Below are 12972 nucleotides of genomic sequence, written 5' to 3'. Positions count from 1 at the left end.
TAAAAAAGCCTTGCCTGTACCGGAAGTAGCAGACGATGTGCGCGTGACGTCACGGGTTGTGGAGCTCCTCACATCCGAGCATATGTTTGCAATCATGGCCACCAGCAGACAGAGCAATTCAGACCGAGAAAACGATTTCCCCATTAATCTGAGCGAGGATGAAAGATATGTGGATGAGGAAAGTGAGAGTGAAGGACTAGAGGCCACCTGAAATGAGATGTTCTTATTTAAACAGGGATAGCAGGTCCATTCTATGTGTCATACTTGATCATTTCGCGATATTGCCATATTTTTGCTGAAAGGATTTAGTAGAGAACATTGACGATAAAGTTCGCAACTTTTTGTCGCTAATAAAAAAGCCTTGCCTGTACCGGAAGTAGCAGACGATGTGCGCGTGACGTCACGGGTTGAGCAGCTCCTCACATCTGAACATATGTTTAAAATCATGGCTATCAGCAGCCAGAGCGATTCAGACTGAGAAAACGATTTCCCCATTAATCTGAGCGAGGATGAAAGATTCGTGGATGAGGAAAGTGAGAGTGAAGGACTAGAAGAAAAAAATAAAAAAAACAACTAACAAAAAAAACTAGACGGCAGAGCGATTCAGGCACGTCCACCTGGGCACGATTAAATTATCCTCTCGCACTCTATAAAAAGGGACAGCCGGAAACGTGGGGGAGAGAGACGTAGAAAGGAGACGGACTCAACAGGAGGCGGATGCAGAGCGAGAGCGAAAGGGAAACGACGAGGTGCTGCTGAACAGCTGAATTGCGACCTGACCAGAGACGGCGTCTTTATTGAAAGAATAAAGACGTCTAAACCTGCCCGCAGCTATGTCATTCCTTGGTGGTCCTTGGAACCCGGACAGTGCCAGTCTGTCACAGTCATGATCCGCGGTTTGAATCAGGTTTTGTGTTTTTCGGTTTGTTTTGTACTCCTTTAGTTCCTGTTTGTGCACCTCCTGAGTTTTTTTTACCATGGCGACATGTACAAATTTCTTCTGATGCTGCCACAGAAAGACACGTTTGATGACACTCCTTTGTCTCGTTTTGTGCACCAAATTTTTTATACTGTGTGTGAATGCACAAAGGTGAGCTTTGTTGATGTTACTGAATTGTTGGAGGTCTTATCAGGCATATTTGGTCAGTGCATGACAGCAAGCTAATCGATATTAACATGCTAGTACCACTACTTTTTCCTTTGCCTGGTTCTTCTGTTGTTTGGTGCTTCGTTTATTCTCGGATTAAAATACGTTCCTACCTGCAAGTCATGTCCAGAGTCGTCCGTTTGCATCTCGGGAGAACGAACCGGCTAACATTTCTACGACGCTGCCACAGAAAGACGCGTTTCATGCCACTCCTTTGTCTCATTTTGTGCACCAAATTTTTTATACTGTGCGTGAATGCACAAAGGTGAGCTTTGTTGATTTTGTTGAATTGTTGGGAGTGCTTATCAGGCAAATAAAGTCACCTTTACGCTCACTCGACCTAATATTCTAGCCTTGAGAGCATCGGCTGACAGCTGGAGATCGACATAGCTTCGTTTCCCGAACGTGGGAGGCAGGAAAGTGAGTCTGAAGGACGACACTGAGAAGAAGGAGAAGTGGATGATATTAATTGAATTGAAGAAATAAATCATCAAAAAACATGAGCGTGTCGCCAACTTGGCCGAGCTATCCGGGCTGGTCATTGCTAGTCTAAGCCATGCTGAAGCAAAAGGAGTCTAACGCCAGTCTAGAATGTTGAAAATGTAGCTAAACGGCCGTAAATATGGAAAAATCGGCTGTTGGTGTGTTTGCTAGCCCCACTATGGACTGGACTCTCACTATTATGTTGGATCCACTATGGACTGGACTCTCACTATTATGTTGGATCCACTATGGACTGGACTCTCACTATTATGTTGGATCCACTATGGACTGGACTCTCACTATTATGTTGGATCCACTATGGACTGGACTCTCACTATTATGTTAGATCCACTATGGACTGGACTCTCACTATTATGTTGGATCCACTATGGACTGGATTCTCACTATTATGTTAGATCTACTATGGACTGGACTCTCACTATTATCTTAGATCCACTATGGACTGGACTCTCCCACTATTATGTTAGATCCACTATGGACTGGACTCTCACTATTATCTTAGATCCACTATGGACTGGACTCTCACTATTATGTTAGATCCACTATGGACTGGACTCCAACTATTATGTTAGATTCACTATGGACTGGACTCTCACTATTATGTTAGATCCACTATGGACTGGACTCTCACTATTATGTTAGATCCACTATGGACTGGACTCTCACTATTAAGTTAGATCCACTATGGACTGGACTCTCACTATTATGTTAGATCTACTATGGACTGGACTCTCACTATTAAGTTAGATCCACTATGGACTGGACTCTCACTATTATGTTGGATCCACTATGGACTGGACTCTCACTATTAAGTTAGATCCACTATGGACTGGACTCTCACTATTATGTTAGATCTACTATGGACTGGACTCTCACTATTAAGTTAGATCCACTATGGACTGGACTCTCACTATTATGTTGGATCCACTATGGACTGGACTCTCACTATTATGTTGGATCCACTATGGACTGGACTCTCACTATTATGTTGGATCCACTATGGACTGGACTCTCACTATTATGTTGGATCCACTGTGGACTGGACTCTCACTATTATGTTAGATCCACTATGGACTGGACTCTCACTATTATGTTAGATCCACTATGGACTGGACTCTCACTATTATGTTAGATCTACTATGGACTGGACTCTCACTATTATCTTAGATCCACTATGGACTGGACTCTCACTATTATGTTAGATCCACTATGGACTGGACTCTCCCACTATTATGTTAGATCCACTATGGACTGGACTCTCACTATTATGTTAGATCCACTATGGACTGGACTCTCACTATTATGTTAGATCCACTATGGACTGGACTCCAACTATTATGTTAGATTCACTATGGACTGGACTCTCACTATTATGTTAGATCCACTATGGACTGGACTCTCACTATTATGTTAGATCCACTATGGACTGGACTCTCACTATTAAGTTAGATCCACTATGGACTGGACTCTCACTATTATGTTAGATCTACTATGGACTGGACTCTCACTATTATGTTAGATCCACTATGGACTGGACTCTCACTATTATGTTAGATCCACTGTGGACTGGACTCTCTCTATTATGTTAGATCCACTATGGACTGGACTCTCACTATTATGTTAGATCCACTGTGGACTGGACTCTCTCTATTATGTTAGATCCACTATGGACTGGACTCTCAATATTATGTTAGATCACCTATGGACTGGACTCCAACTATTATGTTAGATTCACTATGGACTGGACTCTCACTATTATGTTAGATCCACTATGGACTGGACTCTCACTATTATATTAGATCCACTATGGACTGGACTCTCACCATTATGTTAGATCCACTATGGACTGGACTCTCACTATTATTTTAGATCCACTATGGACTGGACTCCAACTATTATGTTAGATCCACTATGGACTGGACTCTCACTATTATGTTAGATCCACTATGGACTGGACTCTCACTATTATGTTAGATCCACTATGAACTGGACTCTCACTATTATGTTAGATCCACTATGGACTGGACTCTCACTATTATGTTAGATCCACTATGGACTGGACTCCAACTATTATGTTGGATCCACTATGGACTGGACTCTCACACTATTATGTTAGATCCACTGTGGACTGGACTCTCACTATTATGTTAGATCCCCTATGGACTGGACTCCAACTATTATGTTAGATCCACTATGGACTGTTCTCTCACACTATTATGTTGGATCCACTATGGACTGGACTCTCACACTATTATGTTAAATCCACTATGGACTGGACTCTCACTATTATGTTAAATCCACTATGGACTGGACTCCAACTATAATGTTAGATCCACTATGGACTGGACTCTCACACTATTATGTTAGATCCACTGTGGACTGGACTCTCAGTATTATGTTAGATCCACTATGGACTGGACTCCAACTATTATGTTAGATCCTCTATGGACTGGACTCTCACACTATTATGTTAAATCCACTATGGACTGGACTCTCACTATTATGTTAAATCCACTATGGACTGGACTCCAACTATTATGTTAGATTCACTATGGACTGAACTCTCACACTATTATGTCAGACCCACTCGACGCCCATTGCATCCAGTCTCCCATAGAGGTGGGGGAGGTGACCCACATTTGCGGTCCTCTCCAAGGTTTCTTATGCTCATTCTCATCGACGTGAGTTTTTCTTTGCCCTTATGTGGGCGCCCAAGGACACAACGGCAATGGCGAGGATGGCAGAAGCGGGAATCGAACCTGGAACCCTTAAGTTGCTGGCACAGCCACTCTACCAACCGAACTATACCACACCCCTAGGAGGAATAATTGGTTGGTGAAATGGTCAAAAATGGTTCGAAAATGTGCAATGTGAAAACTTTCCACAAAGAGGTGAAAATAGGGCTTTGGAAAATGGAGATATCTGGGAATTCCTGGAATTTTTTAAACTTGGAAGATAATAGTTTGAGGTGAGTGGAGCGTGCTGAACGGTTCGAATCGGCTGAGAAATATAGGACTTGTGCAAGTTTGAAAAATGACTCGGAAAAACGGGAATTCTGGCCTATTTTTAAAAAAATGTTGTGCTGATAATAATAAATAATAATTATTAATAATAAATTGATTATTTTTTGGTGTAGCTTGGGAATTCACACAATGAATTAAAGGAACTTTAACTGTCCATAAAATGAAAGCGCAACTTCACCACTTTAGTCATAATTTTTGCGCTTCAGAAACTTCTGGATGACTGTGGCTCCACACTTCTGTTTGTTTGATGTTGTCATTACTGCCACAAGTGGCGGAAAAGTGTATTACAAGTGAGTAGCCAACAATGGTTAAGAAACACTGCTTAAAAACACACATAACACTAATATGAGACCTCATTTACACCAAATACTTACACAATTTCCTCTGAAAAAAATGTTGGAGGTAAGCTGCAAATAAAGCGCAATATGGCATGAAAAAAACTAACACCTAGACATGTTAATCCAAATCTGGCCCGTCTGTTAAAGCCCTCAAAAGCAGGATGGCTCACAAACTTAAAGACTGTGCATTGTCATGAAGTGATGGAAAGCAGGTCTCACAGCTGGACATTTGCCAGCGTCACAGTCACTCATTAGACGCCGCTTTCATACAAGATGTGTGAGAAGGCACACGTCGCTCTCTGCACGCACAGATGTGTGCAGGACTTCTGCTGACTGACACTCAAATCATCGACCTCCATTAGCCTGCAGACATAAACAACAACAACAATGGTGGCAGCTCAATAAAAGCTTGGCAGTACACACCAACACTGAGGGTTCACTTTAAACTAGTTATTGATGCCCAACTCTGCTGCTCAATAGTGGGATCAGCTTTTTCAGGAGCACCGCTTTGCACATGCTCGGTATCGGCACGGTTCTGCACAGCCTTGGTATCGGCACGGTTCTGCACAGGCTCGGTATCAGCACCGTTCTCGGTATCTGCACCGTTCTCGGTATCTGCACCGTTCTGCACAGGCTCAGTATCAGAACCATTCTCGGTATCAGCACCGTTCTGCACAGGCTCGGTATCAGAACCATTCTCGGTATCAGCACCGTTCTCGGTATCTGCACCGTTCTCGGAATCTGCACCGTTCTGCACAGGCTCAGTATCAGAACCATTCTCGGTATCAGCACCGTTCTGCACAGGCTCGGTATCAGAACCATTCTCGGTATCAGCACCGTTCTGCACAGGCTCGGTATCGGCACCGTTCTCGGTATCTGCACCGTTCTGCACAGGCTCAATATGGGCACCATTCTGCACAGGCTCAGTATCAGCACCGTTCTTGGTATCAGCACCGTTTTGCACAGGCTTGATATCGGCACAGTTCTGCACATGCTCGATATCTGCACAGTTCTGCACGGTATCAGCACATACTCGGTATGGGCACAGTTCTGCACATGCCCGGTATGAGCACAGTTCTGCACGGTATCAGCACATACTCGGTATGGGCACAGTTCTGCACATGCCCGGTATGAGCACAGTTCTGCACATGCTCGATATCTGCACAGTTCTGCACGGTATGAGCACAGTTCTGGACATGCTCGATATCTGCACAGTTCTGCACGGTATGAGCACAGTTCTGCACATGCTCGATATCTGCACAATTCTACACGGTATGGGCACAGTTCTGCACATGCCCGGTATGAGCACAGTTCTGCACGGTATCAGCACATACTCGGTATGGGCACAGTTCTGCACATGCCCGGTATGAGCACAGTTCTGCACATGCTCGATATCTGCACAGTTCTGCACGGTATGAGCACAGTTCTGGACATGCTCGATATCTGCACAGTTCTGCACGGTATGAGCACAGTTCTGCACATGCTCGATATCTGCACAATTCTACACGGTATGGGCACAGTTCTGCACATGCCCGGTATGAGCACAGTTCTGCACATGCTCGATATCTGCACAGTTCTGCACGGTATCAGCACATACTCGGTATGGGCACAGTTCTGCACATGCCCGGTATGAGCACAGTTCTGCACATGCTCGATATCTGCACAGTTCTGCACGGTATGAGCACAGTTCTGCACATGCTCGATATCTGCACAATTCTACACGGTATGGGCACAGTTCTGCACATGCCCGGTATGGGCACAGTTCTGCCCATTACCGGTATGGACACAGTTCTGCACATGATCAGTATCGGCACAGTTCTGCACATGCCGGGTATGAACATAGCTCTGCACATGCTAGGTATCTGCACAGTTCTGCACGGTATCAGCACAGTTCTGCACATGCTCGGTATGGGCACCATTCTGCACTTGCTCGGTATCAGCATCGTTCTGCACAGGCTCGGTATCAACACCGTTCTGCACATGCTCGGTATCGGCACCGTTCTGCACAGGCTCGCAATTGGCGCCGTTCCGCACAGGCTAGATATGGGCACAGTTCTGCTCGGTATTGGCACAGTTCTGCACATGCGCGGTATCGACACTGTTACGCACATGTGCGGTATCGGCACCCTTCCGCATACGCTCAGAATCAGCCCTGTTTCGCACATGCTCGGTATCGGCACTGTTCTGCACATGCACGGTATTGGCACCGTTCCGTATATGCTCAGAATCGGCCCTGTTTCGCACATGCTCTGTATCGGCACTGTTCTGCACAGGCTGGTATCGCCACCGTTCTGCACATGCTGGTATCGGCACAGTTCTGCACCTGCGCGGTATCTGCACCGCTCTGTTAACAAGCCAGTGCTAGCATGCTACCGTTGCCATGCTACCTTTTTTGTACGCCTCAGTCATAGAACATGGTGCCTGAAACATGCTAACTGCTACAATACTATCTGCTATTATGCTAAAATTACCAAGCTAACATTTTTTTTTAACTTGGTACTTGACAGACGCTACATGTTAACATGCTAACATTAAAATTTCAGTTTGGCTCGGGCATAGTCTCTTGAGGCCCAAGCTGTTTGTGTACATGCTTTTTTTTTTTTATTTCTCTTTGCTATTTGGGCTTATTGGACCCTAATTAGAATAAAACTACTAAGAATCACCTTTTTATATGATAAACTTAGTCCAAGAGTACACAAACGTGTACTTCATGTTTAGTGACATGCTAATTGTTAGTCTTACCCTTTTTTTTTTTCCAAATTCCATTGTATGTTGTACTCTTCTGACACCACCAGATGGCAGTATAAGTGTCCACATAAGTGGCCATAAGACCCCAATTCAGTGGTGTGCACAATTTTGGAAAATAAGAGCTAAAAGGTGCTGTCCACGCATGTGGCCACTAAGCCTTTTAAGCGTTCAAACTCAGTTTTACCCAAAATTGCATATTCTAGTTTATTTGTGCAGATGTTTTTCAGTCTTCATCCACGCAGCAAGAAACAAACATGAACAGGGGTGGAAAAGAAGGGGAGGATTCATGAAGAGGACTAGACTTTTAGTACCCGCCAGCCAACTAATCGGCCCCTGACCCATTTGGCCGGTCCAGCAAGACTTGACCAAACCGAGCGCCAACATGGCGCGGTACGGCGGGGGCACAGGGGTCGTTTAACAGGATCATGAATAAAACGCGCCCTTGGAATTAAATTTTACGCTCACGTGCAGGTCTAATGATCTCAGATGAGAATGCTGGCTCAAGGATTGACGCCAACCCGCAAATGAGGGCGCCAGCATTATTGTGATTGACGTATCAGAGCACAGGTTTGATATCACCTGGGATCAGGGCTCACATTCAATACCGTACACATGGAATGAACCCTTTCATGCAGATTAAATCATCATCATTACTCATCTGAGGACAAATGTAAACGCAGTCAACCTGACCTGTCTGCGCTCTGGATGGTCCCTGCTGGCCCCACTATGGACTGGACTCTCACTGTTATGTCAGATTCACTATGGACTGGACTCTCACTGTTATGTCAGATCCACTATGGACTGGACTCTCACTGTTATGTGAGATCCACTATGGACTGGACTCTCACTGTTATGTCAGATCCACTATGGACTGGATTCTCACTGGTATGTCAGATCCACTATGGACTGAACTCTCACACTTTTATGTTAGATCCACTATGGACTGGACTCACACTATTCTGTTAGATCGACTATGGACTGGACTCTCACAATATTATGTTAGATCCACTATGGACTGGACTCTCACAATATTATGTTAGATCCACTATGGACTGGACTCACACTAGTATGTAAGATCCACTATGGACGGGAATCTCACTATTATGTTAGATCCACTATGGACTGGACTTTCACTATTTTTTTTAGGTCCGCTATGGACTGGACTCTCACTATTAAGTTAGATCCACTATGGATGGGACTCTCACTATTATGTTAGATCCACTATGGATGGGACTCTCACTATTATGTTAGATCCACTATGGATGAGACTCTCACTATTATGTTAGATCCACTATGGACTGGACTCTCACAGTTTTTGTAAGCTCCACGATGGACTGGACTTTCACTACTATGTTAGATCCACTATGGACTGGACTCACACTATTATGTAAGATCCACTATGGACTGGACTCTCACTATTTTTGTCAGCTCCACTATGGACTGAACTCAAACTATTATGTAAGCTCCAAGATGGACTGGACTTTCACTACTATGTTAGATCCACTATGGACCATGGTTCTCGCCCGGAAAAGGGTGTAGGGCCGTCTCCGGGTTGGGGAGGAGACCCTGCCCCAAGGGAAGGAGTTCAAGTACCTAGGAGTCTTGTTCACGAGTGAGGGAAGAGTGGATCGTGAGATCGACAGGCGGATCGGTGCGGCGTCTTCAGTAATGCGGACGTTGTACCGATCCGTTGTGGTGAAGAAGGAGCTGAGCCGGAAGGCAAAGCTCTCAATTTACTGAACCATCTACGTTCTCATCCTCACCTATGGTCATGAGGTTTTGGTTATGACTGAAAGGATAAGATCACGGGAACAAGCGGCCGAAATGAGTTTCCTCCACCGGGTGGCGGGTCTCTCCCTTAGAGATAGGGTGAGAAGCTCTGCCATCCGGGAGGAACTCAAAGTAAAGCCGCTGCTCCTCCACATGGAGAGGAGCCAGATGAGGTGGTTCGGGCATCTGGTCAGGATGCCACCCGAACGCCTCCCTAGGGAGGTGTTTAGGGCACGTCCAACCGGTAGGAGGCCACGGGGAAGACCCAGGACACGTTGGGAAGACTATGTCTCCCGGCTGGCCTGGGAACGCCTCGGGATCCCCCGAGAAGAACCGGTAGGAGGCCACGGGGAAGACCCAGGACACGTTGGGAAGACTATGTCTCCCGGCTGGCCTGGGAACGCCTCGGGATCCCCCGAGAAGAACCGGTAGGAGGCCACGGGGAAGACCCAGGACATGTTGGGAAGACTATGTCTCCCGGCTAGCCTGGGAACGCCTCAGGATCCCCTGAGAAGAACCGGTAGGAGGCCACGGGGAAGACCCAGGACATGTTGGGAAGACTATGTCTCCCGGCTGGCCTGGGAACGCCTCGGGATCCCCCGAGAAGAACCGGTAGGAGGCCACGGGGAAGACCCAGGACACGTTGGGAAGACTATGTCTCCCGGCTGGCCTGGGAACGCCTCGGGATCCCCCGAGAAGAACCGGTAGGAGGCCACGGGGAAGACCCAGGACATGTTGGGAAGACTATGTCTCCCGGCTGGCCTGGGAACGCCTCGGGATCCCCCGAGAAGAACCGGTAGGAGGCCACGGGGAAGACCCAGGACACGTTGGGAAGACTATGTCTCCCGGCTGGCCTGGGAACGCCTCGGGATCCCCCAGGAAGAGCTAGACAAAGTGGCTGGGGAGAGGGAAGTCTGGGCTTCCCTGCTTAGGCTGCTGCCCCCGTGACCCGACTTCAGATATGCAGAAGAAGATGGATGGATGGTTGGACTAAAGAAGGGTGAATGCTCATATGAAACTGGTGGGGTTTGGTATCTCCAACAAGGTTAAGAACCACTGATTTAGGAAAAGTAAACTAAAAAAATAATTGTATCTTTAATTAAAATGATGATTTCTGGTTATGTTAGGCCAGCAGAGAAGAAGGCCTTGCTGGCCCTGACGGCACACCGCTGCGTTTCGGGGTCCCCGAAAACGCTCGACAGCAGCCGGCCAGATAGGAAAAGAAGTGGTGCTGCCGAGCAGTTTGTGCGTCCAATCCAGACGCGGCTCCAAAAGCATCAGTCAGACCCATTTCATTTCTCTGCTTTCTGGGCCACATGTTTCCTGGCCAGTGACCCCTCACCCAACAGCTGTAATCCTCCGACAATGATGCAGCGATCTGGCGCCTCCTCAATCCCGCCGACCACTGCTGACCAGCAGATGCACGGCGCCGTGATTAGGCTCAGGAGCGGGAAACAGGAAACGACTACAACTACAGCGAGAGCTTCAAAAAGTGACCAAGGTGGGTTAGGAGGTCAGAAGTAGCTTTTTTTCCCCATTTTTTATCTGCTAATTGAAGCTTCGAATTGCATCAAGATGAGCTGAAAGGAACTTTATGAAGCATGTGCTTTTAACGCTTGTTTAGTTTAGTTTGACCCGTTTCACAAAAAAAGAAAACAATGGGAGCCACAAAACTCTTTTGAAATTTAAAATGAAATTACACTGCATACAGAGTTTTATTTTCTCTTTTTGCTATGTATAAACTATGGGTCTCTATGAAAATGTAATGATGGTGCGGCCCGCGAGTTTTATATGAATGCCGCTTGCCAGCCTTGCAAGATTTTTCCGGAAGACTCCCGAATTTCAGAGTAACTATTCTCGTGATTGTCTGCTGATTTTCATCCAAACAATAATAATCAGGCGTGCTATGAGGGCAGTGCCTTTAGTGCCCTCTACAACATGTACAAACTGCCTGCCAGCCCAGTCACATGTTGTATGTGGCGTACGTAAATGACTGCAAGGCAAACTTGGTCAACCGCCATACAGGTCACACTGAGGGTGGCCGTTTAAACAACTTTAACACTGTTACAAATATGCGCCACACTAAACAAGAATGACAGACACATTTCGTGAGAACATCCGCACCGTAACACAACATAAACACAACAGAACAAATACCCAGATTCCCATGCATCCCTAACTCTTCCGGACTATATTATACACCACCCTCCGTGCGTCAGTTGAGGTGGGCGGGGTTTGGTTGTAACCTGTATGGCTGTTGACTAAGTATGCCTTGCAGTCACTTTGGCGAGTTACCAGATGTTGCTTTGAACATGTGACCAGCCGGCAAGCGGATAAATTGGTGTAAAAGTGGGCGCGACGACATGTTTTAGAGGACGTCAAAGGCAATGCCATCACGGCGCGCTCCCAATATTGTGGTACGGGTGAAAATCGAAGAATGTTAACTCCGGAGAGTGATTTCTGGGAGAGGCACTAAAATCTGTAAACCATCCATCCATCCATCTTCTTCCGCTTATCCGAGGTCGGGTCGCGGGGGCAACAGCCTAAGCAGGGAAACCCAGACTTCCCTTTCCCCAGCCACTTCGTCTACCCAACGTGTCCTGGGTCTTCCCCGTGGCCTCCTACAGGTTGGACGTGCCCTAAACACCTCCCTAGGGAGGCGTTCGGGTGACATCCTGACCAGATGCCCGAACCACCTCATCAGGCTCCTCTCCATGTGGAGGAGCAGCGGCTTTACTTTGAGTTCCTCCCGGATGGCAGAGCTTCTCACCCTATCTCTAAGGGAGAGCCCCGCCATACGGCGGAGGAAACTCATTTGGGCCGCTTGTACCCGTGATCTTATCCTTTCGGTCATGACCCAAAGCTCATGACCATAGGTGAGGATGGGAACGTAGATCGACCGGTAAATTGAGAGCTTTGCCTTCCGGCTCAGCTCCTTCTTCACCACAACGGATCGATACAACGTCCGCATTACTGAAGACGCCGCACCGATCCGCCTGTCGATCTCAAGATCCACTCTTCCCCCACTCGTGAACAAGACTCCAAGGTACTTGAACTCCTCCACTTGGGGCAGGGTCTCCTCCCCAACCCGGAGATGGCATTCCACCCTTTTCCGGGCGAGAACCATGGACTCGGACTTGGAGGTGCTGATTCTCATTCCGGTCGCTTCACACTCGGCTGCAAACCGATCCAGTGAGAGCTGAAGATCCCGGTCAGATGAAGCCATCAGGACCACATCATCTGCAAAAAGCAGAGACCTAATCCTGCGGTCACCAAACCGGAACCCCTCAACGCCTTGACTGTGCCCAGAAATTCTGTCCATAAAAGTTATGAACAGGAACCGGAACAATAAGCCATATCAGAGTGATCAAAGAGCCGCGGGTTGCCGACCCCTGTGCTAGACCCACAAAAAAAATCTGAGGGTGGTGTGCAGTGTAAACGG

The 12972-nt window shown here is 46.9% G+C and overlaps 1 protein-coding gene across 2 annotated transcripts in view; it reads right to left on the bottom strand.

Moving 5' to 3' along the window:
• Positions 1 to 12972, bottom strand: part of LOC133544209 (FERM and PDZ domain-containing protein 4-like) — a 138347-nt gene that overhangs the window by 120821 nt on the left and 4554 nt on the right. The gene's annotated exons all lie outside the window — the stretch shown is intronic.

The sequence above is a fragment of the Nerophis ophidion genome, linkage group LG27 (genome assembly GCF_033978795.1).
Source record: "Nerophis ophidion isolate RoL-2023_Sa linkage group LG27, RoL_Noph_v1.0, whole genome shotgun sequence".
NCBI classification, from domain to species: Eukaryota; Metazoa; Chordata; class Actinopteri; order Syngnathiformes; family Syngnathidae; genus Nerophis; species Nerophis ophidion.
The sequence above is the reverse complement of the archived record's forward strand: the minus strand, read 5'-3'. Positions and strand labels throughout refer to the sequence as shown.